Genomic DNA, 12202 nt, shown 5'->3' on the forward strand with positions numbered 1-12202 from the left:
CACATAAACTTCAAAAGGGTGTTTTCACCCTCTCTATCAAGGCTAATCTGCTTACCAGAATACAGAGCAATTAGTTGAAACTTTTCCAGCTCTTTTTTTTTTTTAACGACCTTTCAATAATTAAACGCAATTAAACCTCTCCCCGTACAACTAGAAATGGGGTGTTTCACCCTCGCCGCCGCCAAAGACTATATATATATATATATATATATATATATATAAAGCGCCAAACTCTGAAACTAAATGTTTTAACACCGTCTTTCCGATAGCCGGGATGCTGCTGCCCGCTCGCGCTGCCTGCTGCCTGCTGCCCGCTCGCGCTGCCTGCTGCCGGCTGCGGACTCCTAGCGCCCCCTGGCGGCGTCGCGTCGCACTAGTAATTTCCAAACTGGTGCCCAGTCTCCCAGCCGCAGCCCTTACTGGGAGCAGGTGCTGCCTCAGCACCGGTTTTGGGTTGGTTTTGTTGTTGGGTTTTTTTTTTTTTTTAGGGGTTCCCCCCGCCTCCCCCCCCCCCGGGATCCGAGTCCCCCCCGCAGCACACGCCGGCTGCCGCCAGGTGCAGAGAGACCGCGCTTCTTGGTGCTGCAAGCTGGAGGGGGAAAGTGAGCGTGGCAGGAGCCCACATCTGCTTTTTTGGTTCCTCAATCCCTCCTCTCTCTTTATGGATGAAGTAAAAAGGTCTCCAGCTCCCACCTGGTCCCTGCCGAGCCCCTGCCTTCCCCCCCGCAGTGCTCGTTCCTCTCTCAGCATCTCCGCTGCCACCAGGAGCCCCGCTCTTAATTTTAATGCCTCTCCTTGCTGGCAGAGCCCCCCTGGGGGGGGTGTTTCAGACCTGACACCGCGATGTACAGCCCTGTGTGGTGGGTTGACCCTGGCTGGGGGCCAGGTGCCCACCAGAGCCACTCTCTCACTCCCCTCATTCACCAAACAGGGGAGAAAAAGCATCACGAAATGCTTGCAGGTCGAGATAAGGACAGGGAGAGATCACTCACTAATTGTTGTCACGAGCAAAACAGACCAAACTTAGAGAGGGAATTCATCTAATTTATCGCTAGGCAAAACAGAGTAGAGGAATGAGAAAATAAAATCAACTCTTAAAACACCTCCCCCCACCCCTCCCATCTTCCCGGGCTCAACTTCACTCCCGGCTTCAACCTTCCCCCCCTCAGCGGCACAGGGGGACGGGGAATGGGGGTTACGGTCAGTTCATCTCACGGTGTTTCTGCCGCCTCTTCATCCTCAGGGGGAGGACTCCTCTCATCGTTCCCCTGCTCCAGCATGGAGTCCCTCTCACGGGGTGCAGACCTTCAGGAGCAAACTGCTCCAGCGTGGGGTCCCCCACGGGGTCACAAGTCCTGCCAGCAAACCTGCCCTGGCGTGGGCTCCCCTCTTCACGGGTCCACCGGTCCTGCCTGGAACTTGCTCCAGCGTGGGCTTCCCACAGGCCGCAGCCTCCTTCAGGTGCCTCCACCTGCTCCGGCATGGGGTCCTCCACGGGCTGCAGGTGGAATCGCTACACCCCCTCATCCTTCCTCCATGGGCTGCAGGGGGACAGCCTGCTTCACCATGGTCTTCACCACGGGCTGCAGGGGGATCTCTGCTCCGGCGCCTGGAGCTCCTCCTCCCCCTCCTTCTGCACTGACCTTGGTGTCTGCAGAGTTTCTTACATCTTCTCACTCCTCTCTCCGGCTGCAAAAGCTCTCTCTCCCAGTGTTTTTCTACTTCTTAAATATGTTATCCCAGAGGCGCTGATTGGCTTGGCCTTGGCCAGCGGCGGGCCCGTCTTAGAGCCAGCTGGCATTGGCTCTGTCAGACACAGGGGGAGCTTCTAGCAGCTTCTCACAGAAGCCACCCCTGTAGCCCCCCCGCTGCCAAAACCCTGCCACGCAAACCCAACACACCCTGGTATGTCGGCTTTGGAGGGGAAAGTGCTGCCTGCTTTGCCATCGGAGAAGAAAAAGCAAAGTGCCGTGAAGTAGAAGATGACAGCAAGCTCAAACAGCAGCCCCGCTCCCCCCAGGGGCTGGGGGAGATGATGGCCAATAAATGGCGTGGCAAGGGTGATCCATAAACCGGGAGTGTTTGCTGGAGGCTAGGCCTGACTCGTTAACAACATCTGGGCCTGGGTCTGTTAAAGAAACTAATTATTTGCTGCAGGATGAGGTCTCTGCAAGGGAAACAGCTGCACCGCACTTGCTGCCCGGCCCAGCGGTGCTTTCCCGTGGGCGGCTATTCAGGCCACCCTCTGCTCAGCAAAAGACCCGAGGAAGGAGTCGCTGCTGTCCACGATGAAATGATACCTGGCTGGTTTTTAGCCAGTATCTGTGGAGGCGGCTGCTTTCTCATGTTTGCTTTCCTAGCTGTCCTCTCTAGGCAAACTGCCTCGTGAAACCACAGCAAATCCAATCATTTGAGGTCCCCTAGAGAGATTTTTTTAGTTGACCTTTCTTCCCCCTTGTTTCTTCTATGCTTAAAACAAGTGGGCGTAATTAGGGTGGGAGCTCGGTGGGAAACTCAGTGTTCACAGCTGATGTGCTTTTGCCTGACCTCCGTGCATCCTTCCCGCGGCCTCTGCGCACAACGCATGCAAGATCTTCAAACAAACCTGCTCCGCATTTTCTGTTCCTTTTTCAATTCTGCTTCTCTAAAACTGCTGAGGGCGAAATAAAGAAGTTAGTCTATTTTTAACCATCACAACCACTTTCCAAACCTGCAACGCAAAGATTCACTTTGACATGATGACAGCAGCCGAGCCAGGGGGACGTCTGGTGAGAAGACAGGCTGGCAAACCTTAAAGTAATGCCACCAGTAGAAAATGCCTCTCATGTCCCCATCTCGGGGACAACCAGTAAGGCCAGTCTGCTGCTCTCCCAGGTGGGCAGGAAGCCTTGTGCTTTCTGGTTTGGCTTTTTAAGTCTCTGGCACAGAGAAAAAAGGTGAGAAGAAGAGAGGGGGGAATCACATGCAGATTGCAAGAGTGTTTCTACCTGTGCCATTGGCTTTGGAGCTGCACTGCAACGAAAAAAATGCCATCAGGCGCCTGTCAGCAGCTTAGTAAGGTCAGCAGCACCCTCGGCTGAGTAAAATCCGGGTCTCCCCGCTCTCTACAAATGCGGAAAACTCCCCGTCTGACCACCCTGCTCTCCCAACATGCCATTCAAGGCAGGGAAATCTATTTAGGATCAACCAAATAAAGCTCCTTTTGTTGGACGTTCGCGGCTGGGAGACTGACCCCCCAATGATAGCAGGCTTTTCTTTCTGACCAGTCTGCGTGTGAAGGGAAACCCCCCCGCAAAAAAGGAGCTGATTGTGCTAAACGGCACCAGTTACCCACCCTGAGCCTTAGAGGGAGAGGAAATGTCTGCAAAACCATAACTTGTCCTATCTTCTCCCCTCTGAAAGAAGGAACTGAGAGCTGCCTTTTATTGAGAAGTACCCAGCACTGAGAAAACCCCAGGGGTGACTCAGGTTTTTGGGTGCTCAGCACCCAGTATGTGCCAAGCTATTCAGCCGTGTTGCCCACTGGGTTTTGCTCAGGAAGTTTCCACAGCAGAGCAGGTGTTTGCAACGGGATTTGCAAGGTTGCACCAAGTTTTCTCCGTGCTTCTCTGAAGCCTGTGCTATAAAACTCAAAGATGGAGCTTTGCTACGTGGCGGGTTAGCTGCTAACTCCTCTTAAAACTCCCATTGGTGGTGTAATGCCACACACACCAAAGCGTATGCCAGGGATGCTCTCTGCTGCAGGGTGTCCTTTTCTGCTCCTCACCAAGACCATCGTGGGATGGTCTTAAGAGTATGAAGATAAATTCTGGCTACAGTGACTTATTAATATCTTAGCCAAATCCTTGGTGTCAAGGCATTTGTGAGACAGTGTGGTTTTATCAAAATGTTCCCAAAGGTTGATGAAACCTTTACGAAATCTTAGGCTGGAAGACGGTCCTCAAGCTGAGTGCTCTCATCAATGAGGTTTATTGATGCAGCTTATTTCCTTACCCTAATGTGTTATTTGTATTCCATCTTTTCTGGTGCCCTCCAATTTCATGACGTGCTTAAATCCACCTAAGGCAGAGAAGAGATCATCCTGTGCTCTCTTTCTGTCCCCGTCACGTGTTCCTTCTCACATCCTTTGTGTCACTTGCAGCAACGTTAGCCTGAAAACTTACCTTGTATTGCTTTTCTTTTGCAGGGTGAGTTTCTAGGTGGACCAGGAGCTGACCAGATCTACTCGGGACCAGACTGTCCCCAGACAGGGAAGTGGCAGGAGTGCATGGCCAAGGTGCAAGGGACAGCAGGGCAGCCCCTTCCAGCACCAGTTCCGGCATATGCTTTCACTCTGACCATCACCATGGACCCACAGAAACCTGATTTAGCCCTGTCTGGACAGATATACATTCATCCCACTCTGAAACACCTTTCAGGTTTGAGATTCCCCAGCCACCGGCTGAAGGATCAGAGCTCACTGTTGCACGTGACTGCTACTAGTTTGCTTGACTGCCAGTTTGTTGGGGTTTTTTTGGGGATGTTTTAATTCTTCCTGGAGCTCAGCCACTGTTTGCAGAAGGGCAGATGTTGGCTTCTGACAACCCCCTAGTAGTCATGCTGTAGCCTTGTGGGTCTGCTTACAGAAGGAAGATAAGACCTCTGCCTGGAAACCTTGTCTGGCTTGGTGATAACCAAATCCTTGCTACTTAACACACAATAAGGGTACCAGGACCTTTGAAGCCTTGCTAACAACAGGGAAGGGCCTTTCCAAGGAAGAAGGTGAAACGAAAGCACCAGAGCAGATAAAGAGAGAAGCAGTATCTGCCCAGAAGCCAGGGGACTTCACCAGGATGCCCATAGGGTCAGCCAAGCCCTGTGGCTTGACCTCTGGAAGATCCACCTCCGGGAAATCGCACTGCTGTGTCCTGGCAGCCTGCAAGGAGGAGACATGTTTCTCCACCCGGGCAGCTCTGGATGTGGCTGGTCTCTCATTTGAAAGGCATGTTGTGGAATGAGAGATGGGACGTGACACAGGGCAGGACCCCCTAGTGTAAAATCCATAGGTCTCAGATAGAGAAGGACCAGGTCCACCTTGGAGATCACCTGCTTTGCATTGACACCTGCAAGAGGAACCACCACTACGTGATAGTCTTTGAGTGCAGCAAGAGAGAACAATTTGACCTGCTGGTAGGGAGGCTGGCATCGGACCGGCTGTTCAGAGCAAGCTAGGAAAAGATTATGGGGAAACCCAGACACTTTTGCTAGAAATCACTATAAATTCCACATATCTTCTGATTGCCCCAGGCAGCATCAGGAAAACCAAATAAGAGCAAAACCTGTTTGCTTTCTAAGCTTCCCTGTGAAATAGGAGAAGCTCAAACCTGATAATCCTCATTTTTATGGAAAAACAGTTTCCAAATCTCTCAGGGTTAATTAACTCTCATTTGCAGATCTGTTTGCAAGGACAGAACATGGCTCTGAACCTTGTCCAACTAAAGGAGCACAGAGAGAGAGATCAGCTGCAGCTGAACAAAAAAATTACAACCTGAGGGGAAGCAGCTGTTGGATAAGTTTTAAAGGATGGCTGCAACATGGTCTAGTGAGGGGAACTGGGGAGATGTTTGGGTTTGTGGGTTGGGTTTTTTTTTTGTTTTGGGGTGGTGTTGTTGTTGTTGTTGTTGTTGTTGTTGTTGTTGTTGTTGTTGTTGTTGTTGTTGTTGTTGTTGTTGTTGTTGTTGTTGTTGTTGTTGTTGTTGTTGTTGTTGTTGTTGTTGTTGTTGTTGTTGTTGTTGTTGTTGTTGTTGTTGTTGTTGTTGTTGTTGTTGTTGTTGTTGTTGTTGTTGTTGTTGTTGTTGTTGTTGTTGTTGTTGTTGTGGTTGTGGTTGTGGTTGTGGTTGTGGTTGTGGTTGTTGTTGTTGTTGTGGTTGTGGTGGTTGTGGTTGTGGTGGTTGTGGTTGTGGTTGTGGTTGTGGTGGTTGTGGTTGTGGTTGTGGTTGTTGTGGTGGTTGTTGTGGTGGTTGTTGTTGTGGTGGTTGTTGTGGTGGTTGTTGTTGTGGTGGTTGTTGTGGTGGTTGTTGTGGTGGTTGTTGTTGTGGTGGTTGTTGTTGTGGTGGTTGTTGTGGTGGTTGTTGTGGTGGTTGTTGTTGTGGTGGTGGTGGTGGTGGTTGTGGTGGTGGTGGTGGTTGTGGTGGTGGTGGTGGTGGTGGTGGTTGTGGTGGTGGTGGTGGTTGTGGTGGTTGTGGTGGTTGTGGTGGTTGTTGTGGTTGTGGTTGGTTGGTTGGGTTTGTTTATTTTGTTTGTTTGTTTTTTGGTCAGGTTAGTGGCAGGTTCCCGAGATGTCCTTGGGTTGGTTTCTCTTTCTGGCCTTCCACAAGCAGTGAACTTGACCCAGTGTGTTAAGCTAGGAATGATATTTACTGTTCTTTACAGAGTGGTTTCTTGCATTTTTCTCTTTTCTATGGGCTCAGCCATGCTTTTGTTCTGCAGCTGGCTGGATCACAGTGCCCAGGGTTGAGAGCTAACTCCTACGCCTCTCTGCCCTTCCCTGGGGAGGGATAAGATAGATTTTGTTTCCTCTCTGATGTTCACCATGGCAAACAAAGCTCAGCAGAACGGTGAGTTTTGGTCTAGCTGTTTCCTGCCTGTAGCTGGGCTTGCATGGGTGTGTGGTGCTGACTTTTCTCAGGTCTCTGATTTACATATTGAGGGTTAAAATAAGCCTTTATTGAACCAATTTCTTTCTGGGAAGAGGTAAAGAGCAAGTCTCAAAGACATACATTAGGTGATAATCATGGGAATTGTGATTGATGTGGAAAATCAGGCTGCAGGCTGGCAAGACTTCATTAGTCACAGCACTGCCCATGGAATCCATAAAATGTCTCTATTGCCCTGTGTTTGCTGTTTTGAGGAGATGCTCAAATGTTTCCCCAGCTGCTGTTGGGTGACTGGTGGGAAGGACACTAGAAGGGGAGTTTGCTAGCTGGGAAAGGTGCTGCTGAATTCTCCAAAGGTGGTGAATTGTAGCTGCCTGCCCTACCCGCGTTGCAATCCAGCTGGATTTTTTTTCCTGGTGTAAAACATGCTTTGGTTCTGTGAAACTGGAAGGTGAAGAAACAGTAAAAGAGGTTCAGGAAGTTTGACGTGGGATGTCTCTGTCAGACTCGAGCGAGCAAGCAAGGGATGAACACTGCACTGGGCAAGTTCCTCCCACCCATTTAAATTCCAGACTTAGCTGGGACAATGGAAGAGGGAAACCGAGCCTCTGTATTTTTAGCTTTTTGCACAAGTGGGCAGAGGGCAATTATTCAGATGCCCACGACTCTGGGTGTGGGTTGTGTGCCACTGGTGACTGTCAGATGATGAAAGAGCAGTGGAAGCCACAGTAGCTGGACTCACCACTTCCTTCACTGTGTCCTTGTGACTTTGATTAATCCAAACTCGTGCCAGTTTTGGCCAGCAGTTAGCTCCTCTTGCAAACTTCATTGAAATCCACTTGCTGGCTTAAAGGTCCTTGGCTGTGCAGCTGAGGCACGTTCACATGCGAAGAGGTGCTGCCTGATGCCTCCTGAGTTTGTGACCTAGAAAAGGGATTGCAGATTTTGCGACAGCACAGGGACTGGTGAGCAGGCAAACAGCGATCCATGTGTGATCCCTGCCCGACTTCCAGGACTGCTTATCAATGCCTCAGACTATATGATCTCCCTGATCTCTTTCCACTCCTTTCCCTACACACCAGATAACACCTTATTTGCATGTCCAAATTTTTGAGGATGGCATACTCAGGCTTTTGCTTCTAGTTCAAACTCTTCTGTTTTCTATCTTCTTCCCCAAATAATAACGTGTTCCCTTCAATGCCTTCCCTTTTGCTTTGGATAATGAGGGAAGAGAAAGCAAATATTTCAACAGTGGAGTAAACTGTATGAAGAAAGTCTGCGGGAGGGGTGTCATCTCGGTTTGGTTCCTTACAGGAGCCCTTGTAGCTTTTTGTCCCGTACCACCTCTTATTTTCTTTCTGCAAAGCCTATAATACATTTTGCTTTTTCTTAAAGCTATGGCTCCCGGAGTCCCGTGATTATCTAATCACTTCCATGTGAGCTGAACCGAGTCAAAGCAGATTTTCCATCTGCTGTGAAAGGACTGGATTGAAATAGTCTGCACTACTGAAAAAGCTCTTAGAGCTGCCAAGTGTAATCCTTGAAAACCTTAAAAAAAAAAGGGGGGGGGGGGGGGCAAATAAAAGGAACTCAGACCATATTTTGCAAAAGCTTTTTGGTTTTGGTAGGTGAGTTTTGCCCGCTTCTGGCTGGCAGTGCTGAAGGCAAGGCAGGGGCGTTTGGAGCTGCTGGTTCTGTGTTGAGAGCTGAGACAAGCCCAAAGGCAGCGGACAGGAAGAGGAGGAGGAGGAGGAAGATGAGGACTGGGAACGTGTTGCCTTTTACCTTGGAGTGAATGTACAGAAAAGAGGAATATCAGACTCTGCTCTGTGACACCTGAGCAACGCTCAGTTTTGTTCTCTGAGGACAGAGCCACGTGGCGGTAACGCTTGCTCTGCCCAAGGGCTCTGTGAAGGGAAGACATTCTCCGCTCCATGCCAAAAATGACAGTGAAAGAGAGACCTTACACACGTGGGGTCCGCACCTGCACACTCGCTATCCCCATCTGAGTTAATGGCAAGGCCTGGCTGTGCTGTTTGATATTTCCTCTGGAAAATGCACGCCCTACTTGGGAGCGTACTCTCTGGGGTGCGTGCAAAATGCCCTGCGAGTGCCTCCTTTGGGCAGCTGACGGAGCAGTGGTCTTCGGTCATGTGCCCCACCACCACGCACAGCTTGCCAGGGTGTGCGCAAGGGGTGTCAGCCAGGGCTGAGTGTTGTGAAGACCCGAAAACTTGTTTATTTTTTGCAATGACATCCTTTCTGAGAGGGGCCAGCTCTTAGAAATGGGCTGGGATGGTTTTTAAAAGATTGTGGGGTTTTTTATGTGTTTGTTTTGTGGTTGGTGGTTTGGTTGTTTTTTTTTTTTTGATAGAGGTGATACATTCAAAGCACCTTCTGGAAAGCGTCTTTCGTGGGATAGATGAGCCTGCAAAGACCTGGCTGTGCTAGCAAACAGTGGTGACAGCACAACGTGATTGAAGGAGGGAGAGCAGTGATGGGCAGGAATAGGTAAGGGCACTCTTCTGTTCACTCCTATCTTTTATTGCAGAAACTCTCAAAAGCATCAAGCCTGCTCCCAGTAAGAAGCCAGAGTCATCTGCTCTGAATCTTTACAGACAAGCTAGGGGGGAAAAAAGGGGTAGTAGCACTTCCCGGGGTCTGCTGGGGAGCTTTTTCTCTCTCGTAGCCTGAGCGGGAGCCAAAGGTGTCCTAAAATCCTCCTTCTCTTTTCCTTCATTAGACTTCATTTTCTTGGGATTTCTGATATGTATTTTTAACTCCATTATTAAATTTCCTTTATATTCTTCCTGGGTAACCTAGGTGTATATTTCTAATGGGGTTTTTTTTGGAGGGAAGTAGGATTTACAGAAAAACATATGACTTCATTCTCCTTTCCATTTATAAAAAGAAAGCTGTTTCTCCTTCAAAGGTTGTTGCAGAGGTTTGGCTGCTTTCTTACTGCTTACAACCCTGAAAAGAAGACGCAATGAGAGCAGGAATGGGATCCCGCATCTTTGTCCGTATCCTTTAAAGCATGGGCTTTATGCGATGCTGCTGTGCTGTTGATTCCTCTGTATTTAGGAGGAATCATCTGCTTTTCTGGCAACTCTGTGCTGGTCAGAAATCCTGGTTCGTGAAGGCAAAGCATTTATGGCTGCTGACTCTCTTTGTGTTGATCTACTTGGTTTGAAATAACAGTTGCCTTGGGATATGGCCTGCCTTGGAACAGGGGTCTAATTCCAGTAAGTAGTACCTAAAATGCTGAAGAAACCTTGGGGGAAAAAAAAAAACCCCAAAAAACGCAGCTTGTAACTAAAATGTAGAACTTGTGACAGCTGACAAAGGAAATACTGAAATGAGAATTAGCTGCAGTTTTTGGAGGCTTTATGTTACGCTTTGCTTGGAAAATCCAGTGCACTTGATGTGACCCCTTTTGATAATTAAGTTGTGGCTGAGCTGAACGTGGGAAGGAGTGTGGCCCGTGATCATGCCAGGGTTAATTGAGAGCTCTACTTGGAGCAGCTGCCAAAAGGGGATGGTCCTCAACTGCTTTCACCACAAGCGTTCAGACAGCAAACTGGATCTGGGTGAAAAACATTCCAGAGAGAGGAATGGATCACTCCTAAAGCCGTATCTGCGGCTGGGCAGAGCGTGCGGCTGTTTGTGCTGACGCAAGGGGCTGAGAGGCCAGAGAAGCGCGGGGTCGCTGGCTCATCACGTGCCGTGGTGCCCTCTGCACCCTGCGCTGATCCAGGCCACTAATCCAGTAAAGAACCATCTGCTTCTGTGGGCCGGGAGGCTTTTGCTGTGTTAGGGACCTGGAGCAGCCCAGCACGGGGGCTGAGGAGCACCAGTACCAGGAGGGAGGGGACACCCTCCTGTCCCACCTGCCCTGGCCCCTCCCGGTGTCGCTGAGCTGCAGCTTTGCCCTCAGATGCAGTCCCTGCAGCATCACCTTCTCATTCAGAAAACGCTCCGATGCCTCCTGCTTTGAGAAGTACGTCGGAGCGGGAGCTATTTCTCTGCAGCCTGTTAGTGGTGAGGAAGGGGGATGTGAGGTGGGGAGTCTGTCTCTAGCCCAGCCGGGACCCACAAGCCAAACTGTTGGTGAGTCACGGGGAGGCTGCTCCTGCTTGGGCTGGAACAAACTTCAAACGTGTCCAAGGCTCTTCCCGAGGCTGCCAGGCTGTAATTTGTGGCTGACTTTCCTTTCTCGCTGACAGCTTGCTACAGTCTGAGTGGAAATGCAAAATGGTCCAAAAGCCAGGCTGCTGCAGAAAATGCCTCTATTTATTCATTTATGTATTTATCTATTTATTTATTTATTTATTGCAATGAGAGCACTTTGCCTGCAGAGCTGGCTGTGGCAGGCAGCAAAACCAGAGCCTGCAGGGGCCTCTGGCTGGCCTCCCGAGATTGCTAAACAGAGATGCCTCACATGTGCCGCTTATGCAAAGTGGAGAATTGGGCTCGAGGAGGGCGAGGCAAAGGTGCATGGAATTTATGTGCCGTAGGCATGACAAAACCGAGCATCAGGCTTTCTGGAGCCAGCCGGGGTCTGGTGCCAGCCCGGTCCAACTGGTTGGTAGGGGAGGCAGCGCTCCTGGACGCCAGCTCCTGGAAAGTGACTCATGTGTTTTGCTGCAGGAGTCCCTCGCTCATGCACAGCTTTCCAGCCTGAGGGACGATGAGCTCTTCCTACTCACTTTCTCTATGGAGAGCATGTGTCTCCCAGAAAATGGAGCTAAAAAGACAAGTTTAGGCCAGGAAGGCCCCCTTTCTCCCAGCCACAACAAGGTGACTCAGCCGTATGTGACTACAGACAAGCTGCGGTCCTTCCTGAGAAGCCCCATCTGACACCTTATCTGGAAGGTTTATCTTCAAGAAAAGCCCCAAATCTGAGCAGAAGCTCAGCAAAAGTGGAAGGTGGTAAGCAGATGGCAGGCTGCTGCAGTTCACACCCACGGTGCGAGGTGTCTCTTTGTGCAGTTGGCTGCTCACGTCTGTGAGCTGATCATGGCCCCAACAGGCTGAGCAGCCCTTTGGGGTTTTCCACTCTTGCAAACAGTCCTGTCCTCAATGGCAGATGGCCAGTGGCATCTCCTGATGCCATTTTATTCTGTTTTAATCACATTTTTAAGTGAGGAAACTACCAGGCAGTATGGCTAAGCCAGGAAAGCTATGTCATGGTGACAATTTGTCAGGAAGCTGCTGGCCAGATATTATGTGCTCTGTACTTGAGAAGGGAAAAAGAAGTCCCCAATCAACTGGAACTGGCAAAGCTGCAGGGAAGCCTGGGCTAGCACTGGCTGTCTTGGTGCCCAAAATAAGAAAATACTGGGGGAGGCACCTGCTAGCTTGATGCTAGTCCCTCCTTATCCCCGACCTTCAATTCCCAGAAGAAAAACACACTGCCTGTTGAAATTGCTCTCCTGTTCCAGACAGTCCTATTTAAACCCCCCGTTTTAAATAATCTTCACAAAGCTGTTTTTCTTGTGTTCCTAAGCTAGTAGCTGACCGCTGGTTAGAAAGTCAAGGTGCCTCGTCAACACTTTGTGTGCACT

The sequence above is a fragment of the Grus americana genome, chromosome 7 (assembly GCF_028858705.1).
Source record: "Grus americana isolate bGruAme1 chromosome 7, bGruAme1.mat, whole genome shotgun sequence".
Lineage (NCBI taxonomy): Eukaryota > Metazoa > Chordata > Aves > Gruiformes > Gruidae > Grus > Grus americana.